Source organism: Tupaia chinensis, unplaced genomic scaffold (assembly GCF_000334495.1).
Source record: "Tupaia chinensis unplaced genomic scaffold, TupChi_1.0 Scaffold000622_1, whole genome shotgun sequence".
Lineage (NCBI taxonomy): Eukaryota > Metazoa > Chordata > Mammalia > Scandentia > Tupaiidae > Tupaia > Tupaia belangeri.
The window spans coordinates 5,618,637-5,625,139 of NW_006160142.1; the positions used below are offsets into that span (position 1 = coordinate 5,618,637).

Genomic DNA, 6,503 nt, shown 5'->3' on the forward strand with positions numbered 1-6,503 from the left:
TGTAGGGATGGATGTCAGGATGGGAACTTGGCTCTTAGGAGTGTGTGGGCACACATGCATATATGCACACACACCAGGCATGTTTTTCAGGCCACCAGTTCCAGGACTTGAACCACATGGTTAGCCCTGTGGGAACCAGCTGCTATAACCACCAGACTATAGGTTGGCCCTGGACTCATTTTATAAATGATCAGTTCACTAGTGAATATTTTTGTGTTACTATGATTTTTGCTTTTATAGCTCAGCAGAAACTTATATAATGAATACTCAAAAACAAGGTCCTATAAAAGAAGACCCTCCTTTCTCTCTTTTTTAAAAAAAGAATTTAATTTAATTTTATTTATTCATTCATTCATTTTTTAATTTGATCAGAGTGAGACACACACACACACTCACCGCTCCCCCCCCCCACACACACACACAGGGAAAGTGAGAAAGCAAACCATCAGGTCTGGGACTCAAACAGTGGTAGGCCATGTGGGAGTGTCCAGCATCTTAACCACCACACCACCTGCTGGTCCTGCCCTCCTTCCTCTCTTAATATCTCATCTTATATCTTGATCCCTTCTCATTCTGATCTCTTAATTTCTTCATCAAGCAAAGTTTTTTTTATACTGAAAGAGCATTTATTCTTATAATTCTAACCTAATCCATTATGTAAGAATTTAAACTTACTCTAAGTGTAATGGAAACCAATAGACAAATTTTTGATCAGAAAACTGACGTAATTTGATTTAAACTTCCAAAAGAGCTTTCCAGACTCTGAATGAAAAATAGATTAAATGGGTAAGAATGGAAGTAGGAACACTAATTAGAAAGCTATTTAAGCTACCTAATAGGAGATGATGGCTTGCATCATGGTGATAATAGTGCAGGTAGCAAGAAGTGGTCAGATATTTGAAATATTTTGGATATAGAAATAACAAGATCTTTGGATCAGCAGATGGTGTAATGATTATGTCACTGACTTCCACACGGCCAACCACAGTTTGAGTCCAAACCCAGAGGCTTGAAACTCACTCCAGGCATGTGTCTGTGTCCATTTCCCCCGCAGAGGGGTGATGATTTCTCACTTTCTGTCTCTTTGTCTCTTCAGCTAGTGCATGCACTGCAAAAATCTCTCCAAAAAAAAAAAGATTTTTTTTTGTGAGAAGTTTTTGCTATAGGGTGCATGCGCTCGCCAGACAGACAGAGAGAGACATAGAGATAGAAAGTGAGAAATCACCCCCCAGGGGGGATAGCCATGCCACAATCCCTTCTCTTCCATTCTCCTCTCGGGATCTTGGGCACACACGCACACGCGCCCGGCATGAGTTTTAAGCCACCGGGTCCGGGACGCGAACCGCGGTCAACTACGTGGGAGTCCAGCGCCATAGCCATTACGCTAACTGCTGGTTCCCCCAAAATAAAAAAGATTTCAGAAATAATAATATCTTGGGGCCAGCAGATGGTGTAATGGTTATGTTGCTGGACTCCCATATAGTTGATTGTGGTTCGAGTCCCAGACCTGGAGGCTTAAAACTCACACCGGGTGTGTATGCATGCATACCCAAGATCCAGAGAGGAGAATGGAGGAGAAGGGACTGAAGCATGGCCATCTATGCAGGGGGTGATTTCTTGCTTTCTGTCTCTCAGTCTCTCTGGTGAGAAGCACACATACCCTATAGTAAAAATCTCTCTAAAAGAGAAAGAAAAAAGAAAAGAAAAGAAAAGAAAAGAAAAGAAAAGAAAAGAAAAGAAAAGAAAAGAAAAGAAAAGAAAAGAAAAGAAAAGAAAAGAAAAGAAAAGAAAAGAAAAGAAAAGAAAAGAAAAGAAAAGAAAAGAAAAGAAAAGAAAAGAAAAGAAAAGAAAAGAAAAGAAAAGAAAAGAAAAGAAAAGAAAAGAAAAGAAAAGAAAAGAAAAGAAAAGAAAAGAAAAGAAAAGAAAAGAAAGAAGGAAGAAAGAACAAGATCTTTTTTTGTTTATTTTACTTCTTCTGCCCTCCTTTTTCTTTTTTTAATTTGCCAGAGGGCACACTCACTTGCCAAAGAGAGAAAGAGAGAGAAAAACCACCCCACCCCACCCCATGGAGTATAGTCACACCACAATCCTTTCTCCTTCATTTTTCTTCCCTGTCAGGATCTTGGACAAACATGCACACATGCCTGGCATGTTTTACAAGTCATTGTGGTCAGGATACAAACCACACAGTTAGCCATGTGGGATCTGGCTCCTTTAACCACCATACAAAGGGACCAGCCCATAGAACTAACAAGATTTGATGATATAATATGGGGTGAGAGAAAGGGAAGAGTCAGTAGTAACTCCCAGATTTATTTCTTTGCTAAAAGCATTGTGGTAGAGTCAGTTCATTAAGATGAAGAAAATAGTCGGTAGGACAAGGTTTGAGAGAAAGATTCATTAGGTCCATATTGTCCATATTGACTTTACCTACAAGATTCTAAGTAAAAGATTCAAGTAGGCTTTTGGATATCAATTTCTGTCTAGTTAGTGGTAGGAACTAGGCTTTAGTTGTAAATTTGGAAGTTAGGAACCTATAGATGATATATTTAACACGAAGGGCCCTATTTAGATCATGAAGGAAACATATATAGAGAGAAGAGAAAATAATACCTGGAGGTTCCAAATGGGATAAAGTAGGAGAAGCCAATAAAGGAGTCCAAACCATTGTTATCAGTTAGGGGAACTATGAAAGCACTCCTGAGATCCAAATTCCCAGATGCCAACCAGCAGCCAACCTTACAAGCCTCTTTTAAAGATAGTAAAGGCCTACTATGTTAACTCTTTCTGCACTGAGTGGCACCCCAGAAACTAAGAAATGAGACTATTTCTAGGGAGAGAGAGCTGCCGATGGATCAAGTAAAATAAGGACTAAATATAGAAGTCATTGGTGATAGGCACAGTTTCAGAGGCATGTTGGAGCAGGGAAGCTGGATTGGAGAGAAGTAGAGATGAAGGACAAGATATTTCAGAAAGTTTTCCTGTATGGAGAAGTAAGAGAAGAAAAGGTAATTTACAGAGGATTTAAGTTGAGAAAAAGGCTATTTTGTTGTTTAGTTTTTGATTTTGCTTTTTTTAACAGATAAGAGATGCTAGTATATATTTTTTGGGGGTCAGATCACTAGAAAGGGAAAATTAATATATAGAGAGGGTTTGGATCCAAAGCAGGAGTGATTTGGAGGAGGGAAACACCATTGAAACTGGAGGGAAGGAGCAAATGAACAGGGGCAGGCTGAATCATAGATTTAGGAATCAAAAGATGAGCAACTTCTGATGGCTTCTGTTGTGGAAAAGAGATGGAAAGTGTAAGGAAAATGAAATTAGAGATTTTATAGAATAGGGAAGAAAATAATTTGGAAAAGGGAATGTATAAATGGCAAGTTGAGAGGAGAGAGGTCATGCTAGGGATGGAGTATGGAATTATTTTCTAAGTATTTTTATTATTAAGAGATAGTAATTTGAATTTATGTCATTGAAATGTTTCAACTGCTATGAATATTGACTTCCAAAGAGAAATATTGTGTTAAGTAGGAGTTAAAAATAGGAATGAGGCCAGTCACAGTGGCACAATGATATGTGATGTTCCACAATGCTGGAACCACATGGAAGGTCCTGGGTACATGTCTCAAGGTCTCCCTGTACACAGCACCCATGTGTGCCCAGGATCCTGGCTGGCTAAGGTTAGGGAGTGGGAATCATGGCATGAGACCCTGTTGGGTATGCTCCTCAGTCTCTCTCTGGTAGAAAAAATAAGTTAACTTTTTACAAATGTTATAAACAATCAGGACTTTAACCAAGTATTTTTTTATTAGCCCAAAACTACTTTAGCATAACAGTTTCATTCCCAAATTGTTCTAGCACTTGAACAACTGAAACTCAGTGACCAAAATCCAACCCACTGAAGTCCTATAGCCTGACATACATATAAAATATGCCTCTAACATTACACTATAACTTCCTCCTACAAACAAAACAGGAAGAGTGGTTATGTTTAGCTGATAGTGTTAGATGGTTCATCAGTAGAGTTTCCGTTACATACTGACAATGACAGTTTATATATATATATATGTGTGTATATATACACACACACACATACGTGTGTGTGTATATATACCCATATATATATGTGTGTGTGTGTGTGTGTGTGTGTGTGTGTGTGTGTGTGTGTGTGTGTGTGTGTGTGTATGTTTTCAACATTGCCATGACAAGCATCTTTCCATTTTTGCAGAAATGTCTCATGAAAACAAGCATGAAGCATATTCAAAAGAAGTTTCAATAATCTTTGCTATCAGAAAGATGTATTTTTAGTGCATATTCTGACTCTCATGTTTGTTAAACTCCAGCTGCAGTAGTTGTCTCAGAGAACTGCTCTGCCCCACCCACTTATCCCATTATTACTTTCAGTTTTGAGATGAAAATGTTCTCTTTAAAATAAATTGGTTCCTCTAAATAAATGTCCCAAGAGCTACTTCAGTCTCTTATTTAATCTCAAGTTAAATAAAAAAAAGTATTTCAGCATGCAAAAAACATTCAAACCTGCAGTGACCTTGGTGTTTTTCTCAATGCATAAATCACGATCACATTTCTTAGTTTTCTAGTCCTTGAACTAATTAGACCTAAAATATGCCCTTTCTAGACACAATTAATTCAGTGTTATGAATTTAATTTTTACTCATATAATTTAAAAATGTATAATTCTTCATGTGTTTCCAAAGTGGGCTTTTTTTTTTAATGTAGTCTCTTAACATTTATTAAAGACCCATGACATGCAAAGAGCTCCTATAGGTCCTAGGAGAATAAAATTCATTTGATACACCTGGCTTTTCTGTTGATTGTATAGATTTGGATCCTTTAGGAAGCAGACGAAGATGGAATTAGAAATGAAAGAAGTGGAATGGAGGCAGGAGTGTACCACCTATGAAAGATAGGAAGAAAGGGGGATTGAGTCGGGAAAGCCTTCAGACTGGATGCCCATCTGATACCTGTGAAAGGAAAGGGGGCTAAGCAGGTAAGGGCGAGTAAGCAGGATTGGGGGGGAGAGCCTTAGACTTTAATGTAAATCTAGCAAAGTTTCAAACCCAGTGGGAGCTCCAGGGCAAAGACTGCCTGTTAGAAGTTCTGCATTGAGTAAAAATGGCCCTGGAAACAACTCCATGCTCAGGACAGTGGCTGCCTGGGAGGACACCACCTCAGCTTGATTGCTGCTTTGGTAGATCCTGAGGGTACTGTAGCTGAAGACCATTGGTTAAATGTATTCTTTGAGCAGAAGGGAGATCCAAGCAATGCATTTTCATGTGTGCTATTAGCAGAAGTGGTGCCCTTTTGCTAATATTGTTCTCAAACAGTTCAGTTCAGCAGTTCACAAGTTCAGTGTGGATTGTTGCATGGTATCCTAAATACTTCTTTTTGGCCAGTCCTTCATCTCTATTAAATACTGTTATCATATTAATCTTCCTAAAGATCATTTTTGTCTTGTCAGTCTTAGACTCAGAAATATTCAATAGCTTCCTACTATTTACAGAATAAAGCCAAGACGCTAGCTTGATACTCAAGACTAGCATGAGACTGGCCTCAACCTGCCTGTTTTTATCTAATTTTGGATCCTCTCTGGTAAACTCATATGAAGCCTACTCAGGATCTTCTCAACATCTTATTTATATTACATATTATGTTCCTCACATAATACTTTCTATTCCATTTGACATACCATTCTTCTATCTATCAATCAAGACCTAGTTCATCTTATTTTTTTGGAGAGGTTTTCGCTATAGGGCACATGCACTCGCCAGACAGACAGAGAGAGACAGAGAGATAGAAAGTGAGAAATCACCCCCCAGGGGAGATGGTCACACCACAATCCCTTCTCCTCTATTCTCCTCTCGGGATCTTGGGCACGCACGCACACTTGCCCGGCATGAGTTCTAAGCCACCGGGTCCGGGACGCGAACCGTGGTCGACTACGTGGGAGTCCAGCGACATAGCCATTACACTAACTGCTGGTTCCCAAGACCTAGTTCATCTTTAAAGGCTAAGTTACATTCCTTCTCCTACCCAAAGTAGTATCTTTTCCTTCCTCAGAAATGGTTTAATATATCTCCCATTTGTTCACATTCTTCCTTCTTTTGTTACTCAAGTTTAATATATACATATATCATTGCCAGCTCTGTGTTCATTTCCTTTGAGGTAAGAGAAATACAGTGCTGGACTGGCCTGATAGCCCATAAGCACAGCACATAGGAAGCCAGATCCTACAATTTGGGTTTTGGCCCACTGGCTTGAAAAATATCATGCTGGCAGGACCAGCAGTTAGCGTAATGGCTATGTCGCTGAACGCCCATGTAGCCAACCGTGGATCGAGTCCTGGACCCAGTGTGGCTTAAACTCACGCTGGGCGCATGTGCATGTGTGCCCAAGATCCCGAGAGGAGAATGGAGGAGGAGGGATTGCAGCATGGCCATCCTCCCTGGGGGGTGATTTCTCGCTTTCTCTCTCTCTCTCTCTCT

The 6,503-nt window shown here is 39.6% G+C and overlaps 1 long non-coding RNA gene across 1 annotated transcript in view; it reads left to right on the plus strand.

The window, feature by feature from the left end:
• The window catches only part of LOC102495233 (uncharacterized), a 25,753-nt gene extending 21,492 nt beyond the window's left edge, over positions 1-4,261 (plus strand). Inside the window, exon 4 of the long non-coding RNA XR_336076.3 lies at positions 4,229-4,261. This is a non-coding gene — a long non-coding RNA (uncharacterized LOC102495233). The remainder of the gene's footprint in view (positions 1-4,228) is intronic.
• Positions 4,262-6,503: the final 2,242 nt, after the last annotated feature.